The following is a 16362-nucleotide window of genomic DNA, read 5'->3' as shown; positions in this document are numbered from 1 at the left end:
TTAACCAAATTTTAATATTTCGTTCGGTTCCGATCCTACTTGCTAAGAAACTTGTGTTTAAGCCATGGCATATAACCGCAATCCGAAGAGTCCCACCAAATGTCAACTTCGTACTGTTTTTTCTTTGCAAATAATTTATTTTATTTCTGGTGGAGCGATAAAAAATAACCTGAGGTGGCATTCACACATCCGAGAATCCATGCTTTTATACTATTAATATTATTGCAATTAAATTATCCAATGATCGGCAGAGACTGAACAAGGGGTCCTCACATTCATTAATTAATTAAATCTTTGCCTGTGCTTTTACGTTTATTGATTTTGATTGTAGTTCCTCTCGATCATCTTTGTTCACCGACACTCCCTCACTCTTCTATATATTTTACTCACTCTTCCATATAATTTGTTCATCATACTCTGATGATTCTCAGGTTATAAATTCTATCACTTTCTTATCACAGCGCCGTAGAAGTCCGAGGTTGAGATCTGGATACTTTTCAGTGTTTCACTTCACTGTGATTTTCTGCTGAATCTTTGTATACTTCCAGATTTGTAGTTTCTGGTGAGTTGGGTTTCAAAAGTTTCTTTTATTGATGCTGCTTAATATGAATTTACAATCCGAAAATAGTACTGCCTGTCCTATCCTGCCTCATCATATCATAATGCAAAGGAGAAATTATTTTACTTTATTTGTATAATGTATTGTGAAATTCTGCTTGTTGGGAGATGCACTAAATCCAGAAGAATTCATTACCTATTATCTTGTTTGGCCATTCCAGTGAAGTGCCATTTTCTGCCCACACTGATCCAAATGCTGAAATTCATGTTTTTGGGTTTTACGATTTCATACATCGCTCTCAGAGATTTCCATCTAGGCTCCATCACCAGACTTTCTGCTGGTATAGTTCATGAAATTGTTTGAACTGACGACCTTCATGTTTTTTGTCTTTCTTTTTTAAACCATTTTAAGCGCTTCGAAAACATGCTCCGAGAGGCTGTACTGCATAGATCAGTCTTCCCTCGGCTCAGGCTCTCGGTTTGCCAAGTAACTAATCTGCCAAAATAGCCTGGGACTTGTACCCAGTTTCGTCTTTTTGCAATTCATGCCAGTCGGTTAGGGCAGACAGCAGCAAGAAGGGAATCCTGGTGGACAGCAAAATACTTAAGCTCACCAGTAAACCAATGTCCCATTGGCTGATCAACCTTCTTTTATTGTCCTGAAAGGTATTTTGTGCTCCAATGCCTATTTCACTGTCAAAATTACAAGGTCCAAATCTGTGTAATATTCCTAACCCAAAATATTCCTCAAACCCCAGCAAAAACTCCAACCAAATATGTGCAGATGGTATAATAACCCAGAAGTGATAAAATAATAATGTAATTAGACAGATGGCACCTCGACTTGCACAAGGCAAGTGAAGAAATAGTTTCAGAATGACAAGAATTGCCTCTCTGCGTGGATGCTGCTGTTGCTAGAAAACAAATGATGATTTGGGGCTGCTCCCCTCCTCAGAAAAACTGAAACTCTGGATTCGGGCTCTACTCAAGAAACCCAGAAAAACCCAGAAAGCTTTTCTGGAATGGTCGACCCCCCGAAAAACACCCTCTTGGGGTTCTGCGCAGTTCCTCAATGCTCTGCGCTGCCACTGAAGGAAACTCCTCTAAACTCTGCCTGAAATACTGCCTGAAACCCTGCCAAAATCCTCCAATGAAACAAGAGCTGGATCCCTACTCAATCTCCCAGTAAAAATCCATCTGCAAGACCCCAATCCAGCACAACAACCAAACAGAACTGCGTCCCTCTCCCAGTGCTGCACAGTCTTCCAAAATGCTGCTAAAATTGCTGCTGGAATGCTGATGAAACTACTGCTGAAACACCAAAGGAAATACCTTGCCCGAGCAAGCACTCGAAGTCCCACGGGGCTAAGGGTGAGATCTCCGAATGGAGACACTCAATGCACTAAACAGTGCTGCAGACTAGCTAAACAGCCAGCGTGCTCAGAAGTCGAAACGACTAGCTCAAAATGCACATAACTGAATGACCCAAAATGAGGGGGCTCCTCTCTATTTTATAACCTCTGCCTCTCATAATCCCTAGGCTCACCTCCTCCTGCGTGCTTCTCCTCTTGCCACGTGTTCTTCCCTCCTACGCAGTCCCTCCATGTGTCTGCGTGGGCTCCATTTTTGCGTCCCCCTTTGGCCCCCCTTGGCTCCCCTTTTATGTCACAACGTTGTGCTACCTAGGAAGTGACTTTTTATTCTAAAGTGAGTTATGTCCCCCTTCCTCACTTTTTATTTACAAATAACTATAGAAGGCAAAAATTGAACAAAATCGAATATTCCAATTAGCCATAGCTAATTAGGAATATCACAGTCTCCCCCGGCAAAATGTTGCTTGTCCTCAAGCAACTGAAGTGATGGATGCTGCAAGATCCTCTCACTCTCCCAAGTGGCATCCTCATCCGGCAAATTCTTCCACCTCACCAAGAATTCTCGGACCGTCCTGCTCCGCAGCTGCCTCTCCCTGGTATCAATGATAGCCTCCGGCTGCAATACCAAATGCCCCTCGTCATCCATGGGTGGTAGCTCATCTGTCACTGTCACCTGCTGCCCCAATGCCTTTTTCAGGCATGATACATGAAAAACGTTATGAATCTTGCTGCCTTGGGGCAGCTCCAGCTCATATGCAACCTGTCCAACCCTGCGTATCACCCTGTACGACCCATAAAAGCGGGGCTTGAGCTTCTCAACCCCCTTCTGCTTTAGTGACGACTGTCGGTATGGCTGTAATCGTAGGTAGACCATGTCCCCTACCTCGAACTGTCTCTCCACCCGACCCCTGTCGGCATACAGCTTTTGCTGATTCTGTGCTGTAGCCATGTTATCCTTGAGAGCTCGGAGAATATCTTGACTCTCTTGGATCCAAATCTTGGCTCTGGGAGCCTTGCTATCACCAAACATCACGTCAGCAAAAGATAAAAGATGATACCCATATAAGGCATAGAATGGTGACATACCAATGGACATGTGATGTGAAGTATTGTAGCAGTACTCCCCTAGATGTAGCCACCTCAACTATGCTCGCTGCTGCCCACTGACATAGTTATGCAAGTAGCCCTCCAACCACTTGTTAACTATCTCTGTCTGCCCATCCATCTGTGGGTGATAACTGGTACTCGGTGTCAACTCCATTCCCACCAACCGGAAAAGCTCCTGCCAAAACCCGCCCATGAAACGGCTGTCCCTATCACTGACGATGATCTTAGGAAGACCATGTAGCCTGAAGATCTCTCTGAAGAACAACTTGGCCACCTGTGCTGCTGTATAATGTGCAGATATGGCAAAGAAATGTGCGTACTTCATCAGCCGATCAACGACGACAAGGATACAATCCTTGCCCTGTACCATGGGCAACCCTGTGATGAAGTCCATCGAAATACTCTTCTATTTCCCCTCCGGAATGGGAAGAGACTGCAATAAACCCACGGGATGGCTCATCTCCCCCTTGTTCCTCTAGCAAACATCACACTCCTTGACATGCTGGAGTACGTCCTCCTTGAGGCCCTTCCATGAGAACCTCTCTCTGATGGCCCTGTAGGTTTGGTAAACCCCTGATGGCCTGCCAATGGTGAGTCATGTGATGCCTGGAGTATCTTCTTCTTGAGCTGAGACTCCTCAGTCAAGAAGATCCAATCCCTGTAATAGATGATCTCATCGATCACCCTGTACCTGTCATTTGTAGGAATTTACAGGGTAAGTTCCTCAAAAAGAATACCAAAAGGACACCGCTCACAACCAGATCACAGATCAATACACCAGTATTTTTGACGTGGTTAAAACCCTCAAAGTGCAAGGAGGGAAACAGTCCACGGCCTGTCCCAACGTGGGTACTACAGGCAATTTATTAATCAAAGAATGAAAATTTACATAAGCTTCTCTCATGCACGGATTACCCGAACAATGACCCTCCATGTGCTTTAAATAGAACTCATGGACCAATCGGGTGTCAAGCCACGGATCAAGTGTCGGTAATACCGAGGTGAGAGTGAACCGTCGGATCACTACATATCGTGACCGTCGGATTGTAAGTTACAAAATGTACAACGGTAAAGAAACACACTTTACCTAACTCTAACCTAACTCTATACTAGACCAAGTTGAACTTAACTATATCCTATGTGTCGGAATATCCTAACATCCCCCCTTAAGAACAACTTGGGATAGGATTGAAGGATTTACAAATATGACACAATAGGAGAAGGAAGGAGGCACTAGAGCCTATCCCCCCTTAGTGACAACTTCCTGAACTCCAAGCATATATCGAAGTTTAGTGAACTTCGCCTCTGTGAGAGCCTTTGTGAAGATGTCTGCAACCTGATCATCTGTTGGACAATATTGCACTTCAAGAACATGGTCATGAATGAGCTTTCTGATGAAGTGCATGTGTAGTTCAATGTGTTTGCTGCGCTGATGCTGGACTGGATCTTTGCATAGCTGAATGGCACTTTGATTATCACACCAAAGTGTGGTTGGATGCTGCTGCTCAAAGCCAAACTCTGATAGGATCTGACGAAGCCACAAGGCTTCCTTACTAGCTTCCACGGCACCACGATACTCTGCTTCTGCTGACGAAAGAGAAATGGCAGCCTGTTTCTTACAAGCCCATGTAATAGGTCCTGAACCAAGAGTGAAGACATAACCGACAGTAGACTTCCGATCATCAGGGTCACCAGCCCAATCAGAATCAGTGAAACCAACTAACAGAGGAGCTGCTTTGGCACTGTAATGAATCCCAAACTGTACTGTACCTCGAACATAACGAAGTATTCTTTTAGCTGCTTTCCAATGACTTTCACGGGGGTTTTGCATAAAACGAGCAACAAGGCCAACAACAAAGGAAATATCAGGACGAGTATGGGTTAAATACAAGAGTTTTCCGACAAGTTGACGATATAAGGTAGCATCAACTTCAGGAGAAGTACAAGAGACTGAAAGTTTGACTCCAGACTGAAAGGGAGAAGGGGTTGGCTTACAGTCTTCCATGTGAAAATGACGAAGAATATCACAAGCATACTTGGACTGGGAAAGGAAAATACCCTCCTGGGATTGCAAGACTTGAAGACCGAGAAAATAGTGTAAGTGTCCTAAGTCTGTCATTTCAAATTTCTTTTTAAGGCTGGACTTCACATGGTTTATAAGGTTGGGATCACTACCAGTAAGAATAAGATCATCAACATAAAGAACAAGGATGATAAGAGAGTTGCCCACTTTCTTGGTGTAGACAGTATTGTCAGAATGACACCTAGAAAAGCCAGATTCTAAAAGAAAGCTATCCATTTTGGCATACCAAGCCCGAGGAGCTTGCTTGAGGCCATAAAGGGATTTCTTAAGTCGACAAACAAGGCTGGAGTCTGTTTATATGAAGCCAATGGGTTGTTCCATATAGATTTCTTCCTGCAAGTCCCCATGCAAGAAGGCAGATTTAACATCCATTTGATGGACTTCCCATTTTAAAGAGGCAGCAAGGGAAAGAACAAGGCGGATAGAGTTCATTTTGGCAACAGGGGAGAAGGTTTCAGTGTAGTCAATGCCTTCAACCTGTGAAAAGCCCTTAGCAACGAGACGAGCTTTATGTTTATCAACTTTCCCATCTGGTCCATACTTGGTTCTGTAAACCCATTTACATCTAACAAGTTTGTGTCCCTTTGGTAGAGGAACAAGATCCCATGTATCATTTGTCATCAATGAATGATATTCTTCATTCATAACTGCTTCCCAATGTGGATGGCCTGAAGCTTTTGCAAAAGTGTCAGGATCATGATTTACTGGAGCTTGAGCCAGTAAAGAAGAGGCTCTTTCAAACTGAGAACGTGTACGTCGCTGATCTGTAGGATCACCGGCAAGATCACCTGCTGCATCCCGAGTAGCACGGACCCATCTTGGAAGTTGAGGATCCTGAGAAGGTGGGGGAGGATTATCATCCTCGCTTTCATCATCTGAAGAAGAAATGTTTTCAAAAGTAGAAGAGATAGGAAGAGGTGGCACATCCGCCGGACTAGGCTCGTAGGCCGATTTATTTTCATCAAATTTTACATCTCTTCTAATGATAACATTTTTGGACTTAAATGGAATAAGTCTATAACCTTTTACATCTTCAGAATATCCAACAAAAGTACATTTCTCACTCTTAGGTTCTAAAGCTTTATGCTTTTCATCTGGAATATGGGCCCATGCTTCACTTCCAAACACATGAAAGTGACTTACATCTGGTTTAATGGAACTCCAAGCTTCTTCTGGAGTGATATTCTCTAGAACCTTAGTAGGAGTGCGATTGATTATATAATTTGCACAATTAATTGCTTCGGCCCAAAAACTAAGACTGAGTCCTTTAGATTGCAGCATACAATTAGCCATTTCCTTCAAGGTGCGATTTTTCCTTTCAGCTACACCATTTTGTTGTGGAGTGTATGGAACAGTATGTTGCATTTGAATTCCATTTTCGGTGCAAAAGTTGATGAATGTGTTTTTAACATATTCTCCACCATTATCAGTTCTTAGCTTAAGAATTTGATGTCTAGATTGTTTTTCAACAAAGGCTTTGAAGGCCAAAAAAGTGTTAAATACTTCGCTCTTGAGTTTTAAGAAGTATACCCAAGTGCGTCTGGAGAAATCATCAATGAAAGTTAAGAAGTGCTTGCAGCCAGAGAATGAAGCAACAGGGAGAGGACCACATAAATCACTGTGCACAAGCTGTAAAGGGGCTGAGGCGTGCCAAGAGGCACGTTTGTCAAAACTGTCCCGATGATGTTTTCCGAGTACACATCCGGAACAAACACCATCTCTGCAAGATACCATAGGAAGACCTGTCACCATATTTTCTTTACATAGATGCTGAAGGGAGCGATAGTTTAAGTGACCAAATCGCTCATGCCAAAGTTTGCTCACTTCATCATTATGAGCAACAAATACTGAGGGAAGATTTGATGACCCAAAGTTGTGAAACTTATACAACCTTTTGGAATCATCAGCAAGACCAGTAGCTAGAATCTGTTTAGGATCTTTTAGATCCTTGATTACAACATCATGAGGTGAAAATTCAACAATTTTACCTTCACCTGAATGAGTTATCTGATAGACAGATAGAAGGTTGCAGGATAAGGTTGGAACACATAATACATCATTAAACTGACCATTGTCTAGATGAACAGTTCCAGTCCCTACAACATTAAGAGATCTATCATCACCAATATATATATTTTTGGTGTTACAATCATTTAAAGAAGAAAACATGGCTTGGTTTTTGGCCATGTGATAAGAGGCTCCAGAATCAATGAGCCACTCATGAGAATGAGAAGAAGAAGAAGATACATTTAATACATAACCAGACTGAGATGATTGACAACGACATGCAGAAAGTGCCATTCCGGAAGTTGAAGTTGAAGTAGGCTGCACATGGATGTTATGTTTCTTCATTGCGGCTTCCAAGGCTTCCATCTTCTTAAAGCATTTAGATTCTAAGTGGCCATCTCGATTACAAAAGTTACAATGTCTATCAGTCTTCTTCCATTTGTTTTTATTGGTCTTATCATTTTGCTGAAATGATCTTTCATTTTGAGGCTGAGATGGTTTAGGACCATTCTTTTGAGGATATGACTTCTTAGGATTCTTTGAATTTGGTTGCTGCTGGGCGGCTAACGCTTTCGCGGAAGAGTTTCCAAGATTAAGAAGACCAAGGTGTAAGAGTTTTTCTTGTTCTCTTATTAAGGAATCACAAAAGGAGTCAAAGGAAGGGGCCTTGTAGTCTTTTCCTTGACAAATGAAAGCTTCCCTTGTAGAATGGAAAGTGGAAACAAATACAGAGTAGGCTGGTCCCAACTTAGTAAGGATGGAATAAATAAGGTTACCATCTTCTTTCTTAACTTTAACACCTTCCAAGAGATATCTAAGGGTCTTGAATTTGGACAATGAATCTTCAATGCAAGAAAAATTATTAGGATCTAAAGTAAGCAACTTATTTTCAAGTTGATGGGCTCTAATTTCATTTTTAATCCCAAAAACTTTAGCGAGTTTTTCTAATGCTTCATGAGGAGTCTCAAGTTCTGCAATGTGGAATCTAAGATCAGGAGAAATAGACATCCCTATCAAACCACGTGCTTGATCTTGTCTATTTTCCCATTTTGCAGCCTTGTCTTCATCCTTTGGTTTCTTCTCTTGGTCTGTGGCTATTCTAAAGAGACCTTTACTTCTAAGTAAATCTTCCATGTAGGCTACCCATTGGAAGTAGTTAGTGCTGTCAAGAATGACTTGGCATGGACTTTCCATTTTTAAAAAAAAAAACTGAAGCTGAAGATGCTGAAAGTAAGTGTTCCAATGGATAGATCTCGAAAAAATAGGCGGTTTTAAAAAAAACGGCTCTGAAAAAGGCTTCCGGAAGAAGAAGTTATGGCTTTTTGAAAAAAAATTGTTGACGTTGCCGGCAAAGTGCGCGAATGTGCGGGAATGAAAAAAATCCGCCCCCACAAAATGGAGACTTGAACCCAAGACCTCTACTCTCTTAAAATAGCTTTGAACCAATTGATCTATACAAAAAATTTGAGAGAGAGAGAGAGAGAGAGGGAGGGGGGCCTTGGTTTGCGTGCTTGCCTTGAGAAAGCTCTTTTTCCCTACAAGACACAAAACACAAAACCCAACACGAATATGCAAAGAAAAACGAACCTTGCGGCTCGAAGTTAGCTTTAGCCAAAAAACTAGAAATTTAAAAAAAAAAATCTCAAAGTTAGCTTTAGCCGAAAAACTAAATATTTTTACCACCTGTCTGTCCAGAATCTCACATGCAAACCTGTCCTTGGAGTACTCTACTAAGAGTTGAGCCTTCCAGTTTGTATCCAAGCTCATAAGAGACAACATGGCTGGTCTACGTGAAAGTGCATCTGCTACCACGTTGTTCTTACCCTTGACATACTCAATGTCAAAGTCATATGCTTGGATCTTGCTGATCCACTTCTGCTGCCTCTCCTGTAGCTGCTTCTGCTCCAAAAAGAACTTGAGGCTGTTGTGATCAATCCTCACCCTGAACCTGTTACCCACCAGATACTGCCGGTACTTAGCCAATGCATGCATGATGGCCAGCATCTCCTTGTCGTATACAGAATACAACCTCTCGTGCGGAAGGAGTTTCCGGCTCTCGAAGGCTATAAGGTGACCTCCCTGCATCAATACTGCGCCGATCCCCTCTCCCGATGCATCACACTCCAAAACAAAAGGCTGTGTAAAATCTGGCAATGTAAGCACTGGGCAGCTGCTCATAACCTCCTTGAGCCTGTCAAAGGCTCGCTGCGCTGTATCTGACCAACTGAATGCCCCCTTCCTTGTCAAATCTATCAGGTGTGCAGCAAGCTGTGAGAAACCTTTGATGAACTTCTGGTAGTAAGTACAAATGCCAATGAATCCTCGAAGTTCCGTCACATTTCTCGGCTCCGACCATTCTCTGATGGCCCTGATCTTCTCTTCGTGGACCCTCACTTCGTCCACCCCTATGATGTGTCCCAGATACAACATCTCTGTCAACCCAAACTCACACTTGGAGAGTTTGGCATAGAACTGCTGCTCCTGTAAGATACACAATACTGTCTCAATGTGCTGGAGATGCTCCTCCCAAGTCCTACTGTAAATGAGAATGTCATCAAAGAATACCAACACAAACTTCCTCAAGTGACTACGGAAGATGTGATTCATGCAGGACTGAAATGTAGCTGGGGCGTTGGTTAGCCCAAAAGGCATCACCAAGAACTCAAAGTGCCCATAGTGACACTTGAAGGCGGTCTTGGGAATGTCCTGCTCCCTCACGCGAATCTGATGGTACCCAGATCTCAAATCAATCTTTGAGAAGAAACGTGCCCCTCTCAACTCGTCCATCAACTCATCGATCCTGGGTATGGGGTACCTGTTCTTCAGGGTCTTCTTGTTCAGGGCCCTGTAGTCAATGCACATCCTCAATGTACCGTCCTTCTTCTTCACCAACACCACAGAAGAAGCAAAAGGACTCGTGCTCGGTCGGATATGCCCAAGAGCTAGCAACTCCTGGATAGCCCGCTCAATCTCATCCCGATAGGCCTTGGGGTGCCTATAGGGGGTGGTGATCACGGCCTGTATGCCCTGCTCAAGCTCGATGGTGTGCTCAAACCCCCGATCCGGCGGCTGTCCTGGTGGAATCTCCCCAAACACTATGGCATACCGATCAAGGATAGACTGTATCTCTGGATGTACCGTCTACCCTGAAGTCCCTGCCTCTGATGCACGCAACTCCACTGCCCACTCTATGTCCCCCTTTCGGAAGACTGCCTCCATCCGATGAGCCGAAACAGTCTGAGGCGGATATGTGTGTTGTCCCCGTATCTTCTCATGCCTCCCTGTCTTCTCATCATCCCACTCCATCTCTAGGGTCTTCCAATCTGTCGTGACCTTCCCTAGAGTGATAAGCCATTGAACACCTAGTATTATGTTGGTGTCCGGAATATAGACCACGAAAAAGTGGTCAGTCAACGTTTAGGTGCCCATCATCACTGAAAGCTCTGGAACATATCGAGCACACGTCATGGTCTGATCTCTTGGGACAAAGACTGAAAACCCATCGAAGCTCTCTGTCTGTATACCTCTCCGCTCAACCATCTGGGCATCGATGAAGTTGTGGGTTGCCCCACTGTCCACCAAAACTGATACTCGCTGGCCACGTACTGTCCCCCGTACGCGTAGCGTCAGATATTTGGGTACTCCTCGCAATGCTGCAAGGGCCCCTCCGGTAGGTGCAAATGATGCACCTCCTGCTGGTGGTGGTGGAGGTGGTAAAGGTCCCTGTATGGCATGGCTATCTCCTGCCTCCCCATCATCCTCGTCATCCTCTTCTCCACTGCTCTCGGAGAAGACCTCAATAAAATGTGCTTTACCAGCAGCACATCTATGTCCCGGTGCCCACGGCTCCTGACATGTGAAGCACAACCGCTTCTTCTTCAGCTCCCTCCTGGCATCATCATCAAGCTGTACTCGTCCTGGATTCCCCTTTGGAGGTGGAATCCTCACGTCCTTCCCCTTAGACTGGAAAGTCTGTCTCTGGGGGTAAGGTGTTCGGGTCCTGGGTAAGACATCCTGTAAGTCCCGGGTCCTGTTGATAGCGTCCTGGAGTATCGCTGGTCTAGTGGATCGGACTAGACCCCGAAGTGGCTCTGCTAACCCCTCAACATACATATAGACGCTCTGTGCCATGGATAGGTCTGGCACCATCACGGAGACCCTCAAGAAATCTGCAATGTAGGTCTCTGGGCTCCCTGTTTGTTTGAGCCTCGTCAGCTCAATGAAATGTTGCTCTGGATCCCTCCGATCAAATCGCTCCATCAGTCTCCTGGTAAACTCGGCATATGTCATCACTGTGGAGTGCCCCAGTGTAACCATCCCATGAAACCACCAATCCTGGGCCTCGCCATCAAAATGCAATGTTGCCACCTTGATGGCCTCTGCCTTCGACATCTGGTTAAGCTGGAAATAAATGTCCAGCTTCTCCACCCAAGACTTTGCCGAACTATTTGATGAGCCATCAAACATAGGCAAGTGGAATCTACTCGTTGCACGGTGGGTGTCGCCATCATGGTAATGCCGGTATCCTCTGTGATGGTCACGGGATCTGCTATCTCGCTGGGGCTGAACAAAATCTCTGAATGAGTGGGCTTCCCTGAACTCTTGCCCATAGGCCTGGTACTCTGCAAAACAATCGCCTATATGTCCGGGCTCTGCTTTCTGCTGGGCTACAGCCCCCGTGTCTGCTCCTAAGAAAGTGGGCATGGTAGAGCGTGTAGGGCCATGTGAGGCCACCTGCTGCGCAGTATCACGCTGCTCTAGCAAGTGATGGGATGCACCTGATCCCTCACCCATCTGAAAAACTCGTGGGCTCTCACGCTGTCTGGCCTCAACTACCGTGAATCTCTGCCCCATCACCTCAATCTGCCTCGACAGATCTTGCACTGATTTGAGGAGCATATCCGCAAATCTCTTCCCATCCTCGTCGGCCATCTGTTATGCGTCCACTACTGGCTCTCTCTATTCTGCGTCTACCACAGGCTCCACCTATTCTGCGTCCACCATAGGAACATAGTCTCCCTCCCCGTAGGTATTCTCCAACCTACGTCCAGTGTCTCTATACCTCCTACATCTGTAACAAATGTAGGGTTTTTCCCATGGTGTCATAGATTGCTAGCTCCACAGGCTGAGCCAGATCTATGCTCTGATACCACTGTAATATTCCTAACCTAGAATATTCCTCAAACCCCAGCAAAAACTCCAACCAAATATGTGCAAATGGTATAATAACCCAGAAGTGATAAAATAATAATGTAAACTGGAAATATAAGCAGATACACAAGAAATGCAGCGAGAAATGCTAAGCCATTTTATTATCCTGAGCAATAAAATAAGTACAAGAGGTGATTAGACAGATAGCACCTCGACTTGCATAAGGCAAGTGAAGAAATACTCAGAATGACAAGAATGGCCTCTCTGCGTGGATGCTGCTGCTGCTAGAAAACAAATGATGATTTGGGGCTGCTCCCCTCCTCGGAAAAAATTGAAACTCTGGATTCGGGCTCTACTCAAGAAACCCAGAAAAACCCAGAAAGCTTTCCTGGAATGGCCGACCCCCAAAAAACACCCTCTTGGGGTTCTATGCAGTTCCTCAATGCCCTGCACTGCCACTTAAGGAAACCCATCTAAAATCTGCCTGAAACACTGCCTGAAACCCTGCCAAAATCCTCCAATGAGACAAGAGCTAGATCCCTACTCAATCTCCCAGTAAAAATCCACCTGCAAGACCCCAATCCAGCACAACAACCAAATAGAACTGTGTCCCTCTCCCAGTGCTGCGCAATCCTCCAAAACACTGCTAAAACTGCTGCTGGAATGCTGATGAAACTACTGCTGAAACACCAAAGGAAATACCTTGCCCGAGCAGGCACTCGAAGTCTCCCGTGGCTAAGGGTGAGATCTCCGAACGGAGACACTCAATGCACTAAACAGTGCTGCAAACTAGCTAAACAACCAGCGTGCTAAGAAGTCGAAACGACTAGCTCAAAATGCACATAACTAAATGATCCAAAATGAGGGGGCTCCTCTCTATTTTATAGCCTCTGCCTCTCATAATCCCTAGGCTCACCTCCTCCTGCATGCTTCTCCTCTTGCCATGTGTTCTTCCCTCCTGTGCAGTCTCTCCATGTGTCTGCGTGGGCTCCATTTCTGCGTCCCCCTTTGGCCCCCTTGGCTCCCCTTTTAAGTCACAACGTTGTGCTACCTAGGAAGTGACTTTTTATTCTAAAGTGAGTTATGTCCCCCTTCCTCACTTTTTATTTACAAATAACTATAGAAGGCAAAAATTGAACAAAATCAAATATTCCAATTAGCCATAGCTAATTAGGAATATCACAATCTGAGACAATTGGCTATTGGAAATGCGGTTCTACAAATGCGGTAAACACTCATGGATAAGATGGGTTTGGAACCTGCCCCTCTCCTACTGCATAGACCTACCCTACCAGTGTCCTGCTTGCAAGATTTTGAATTTTTATTATTTTTTGCATTTGTTGTATTAGTGAAAATATTGAAAGTTCTGGATAAATCAAATCACAGGGGGTACCATCCAATTTAGAAGTAAGCATCTCCTCGCTTTTTGGGCAGAGTGAAGTGTGATGAATCTTTAGGGGTTATTCATAAAAATCAAAATATGAACTGAATAAACACATCAGTTTTAGCTCATGCCTTTTTAAACATGTGTACAAAAGCAACTAATGCGCAATTAATTACTTACATAGAATTGACATCTAACGTGAGACACAAACTTTCCACATTGAGCAAACACTTGATTTTTTTGTCAGGACATATTAATTCCATGGAAGGAGTCCATAATAGTTCTTGGAACCTACATGCATGTTGTGTCCATGATTCATGGTACTTCGTAGGGACATCCCTTCCATTGTTGGTGCAGGGATTACCAGGAGCTTATGTGCATGATTGCCAATACAGTAGATCCATTGGTTACACAAGGGACCTCTTTATGCTAGATTCTTTTCCATTCAACCATCTCGAGCAAGTGCCAAAAGGTACTCTGCCAGCAAGGATATTTAAATGCACTTATTCAGATCCTTTGATCCTTTGCAACGATGTTATACCTCAATCGGTTTAGAGATTTCCACCTTTCTTAACTTGCATGATAATTTTTGACAAATAATCTGGATTTGGCAACGAGTCATTGTATTTGAGAACCCACTCTTCGACATATTTCCTGCACATCATTGTTAACTCTGAATGAACACATGAAGAAGCCATTACAAGATATGTGCTGTTGCATCAGCATCATTGAGATCTTATCCAATAATTATGCTGACGCAGCTGGTTTGTCATGTCTTGTAATGATATAAGAATCAATTGTGATTTGTTATACTCAAAAGGCATAATATCATTATATTGAGTCTCTATAGGATCCTATGCCAACAAGGTGGGTCAAATTAGGATTTAATATATTATTTAAATACCCCCATAGGCCTGATTTTGAATAGAAGATGGGAAAGTTTGGATAGTGAATTTCGGTGGATCACTAGGCTCAATAGTGTGTGATCATAGCATATACTTGATATCATATAAACTTGTTTTTGTATGGCTGGTGTTATATCAAGGCTTGCCTACAAAGTATGGATCGACGAAGACTAGTCCAATGGATGACAAATGCCCATAATGTATGAGATTGGAGACATTTAAACACATTCTTTGGGAGCATCCATTTACGAAGAGTTGCTGAACAATTGTTTGTGACAATTTCAGCGCACTACTATGGGGAGCCATTCACTGTCACGTTGCTTTATGTAACGACCCATCTCAAACTACATGTAGAATAGGAATATTAGCATGCATACGAGACATGCATATGATAGCTACATATGCATGCATCGCATGTACAACACTATTATACATACTAACTAAATGTCCAAGTATTGGGTAATGAATTAATTATTGGAAATACTAAATAATTACCTAACTCATCAGAATATAATGAATAATTAAGTGGGGTACTTGATATATATACCACCATCATAATATATAGTTAAAACCAAATTAAATACCTAACTGTCAAAAGTAATAAATGTATTAAGCCTAGGACTCTATAATATCATCCAAATGGGTATTCTAAAGTAATACTTCAATTAATAAAGTTTATTAACTAATATAACTCTGATAATAATAAACCTTATTAATTAGTATACCCTTTAATTAATGTAAATATGACATTAACAAAGTATATTAATTAATATAACTTGGTAAAAATGAATTGAGACAAAACTTTATTTTTAAATTTTAATTCATTTATTAAAGTCGGTCGTTATCATAATAGCAACGACAACTGGGGAATTAAAAAAAAAAAATTAAATGAAGACAGTGAGAAGGTTTTTGAAGGAGGGCTTTGAGACGGTGGACATTGGGGGGTGAATATAAGGAGACCAAGGAGGGCATGAAGGATAGTTTTACCTTCCGGTCTCATAGACAAATGAGGAATTTTAGAAGCATGTCACAGACAAAGAGGAAGATTGAGTCTTAATTGTTCTTGGAGCTTTGGGCACGGGGGCCAAAAGACCTCCATTTTGAAGTCTTCTGGATCTGGGAAGTAGATAGGTTAATTCCAGATAGTCTGGGAGGAAAAGGGTCGGTTTGGTAGCATGAGCTGGAGCAACATCAAACTAGAAACGCCTTCAAACTGATTTCTAGGTATTCTTCCGCATTTTTGTTGTTGTTGTTCAAGTTTACTGTCTGGTTAATTGACCAATTAGGGCTTAGATTTAATCCAACATAAATTGATAAAATTGGGTTCTCTGGTTAAATGCACAAATAGGGTTTTACACTTTACTTGATGAAAGTGGATCTCTTGTTTTGAGCCTTTATTGCAGTTTTTGGTATTGCATTCGAGCCATGATATTGTATGCTCTTTTCGAAGGTTTTTGTAGGGTTTGTAGATTTCTTTCAAATATTGGCTATTAATGAGGGCTCTGCGAAAGTTAGGGCTAAGGTACTCAAGATTACTCTATTGGGATTCATTCGAACCTTATTGTAGCTTTGGCTACATTCAAGTAAACATGCATTTTTTGTATATGTAGATGTATGTTTTTGTATAATATAATAATTATTTTTCAAAATAAAAATCAAAGTCAAATAGGACTTCAAATGGTCATGAGGGTGGTTAAATGAGATGATAGTGTGAAAATTTCACTACTGAAATTCTATTGCAGCAATTGGAATTAATTCTTCTAACTGTTAATTAATATAGCAGTTTATTGCTAC

The 16362-nt window shown here is 42.8% G+C and overlaps 1 protein-coding gene across 3 annotated transcripts in view; it reads left to right on the top strand.

Annotated features, from left to right (window-relative positions):
- The first annotated feature begins 312 nt into the window (after positions 1–312).
- LOC149168547 (uncharacterized) overlaps positions 313–16362 on the top strand; it is a 560609-nt gene continuing 544559 nt past the window's right edge. Inside the window, exon 1 of one of the 3 annotated variants that reach the window (XM_089428302.1) lies at positions 313–562. The gene's annotated coding sequence lies outside the window, so the exon portion shown is untranslated. The remainder of the gene's footprint in view (positions 563–16362) is intronic. The other 2 variants (XM_089428301.1, XM_089428303.1) reach the window with 2 other exon arrangements.

This window comes from Pinus tabuliformis, chromosome 4_2 (genome assembly GCF_031772625.1).
Source record: "Pinus tabuliformis cultivar Carrire ecotype Pingquan chromosome 4_2, CPIR1, whole genome shotgun sequence".
Classification (NCBI taxonomy): domain Eukaryota; kingdom Viridiplantae; phylum Streptophyta; class Pinopsida; order Pinales; family Pinaceae; genus Pinus; species Pinus tabuliformis.
The sequence above is the reverse complement of the archived record's forward strand: the minus strand, read 5'-3'. Positions and strand labels throughout refer to the sequence as shown.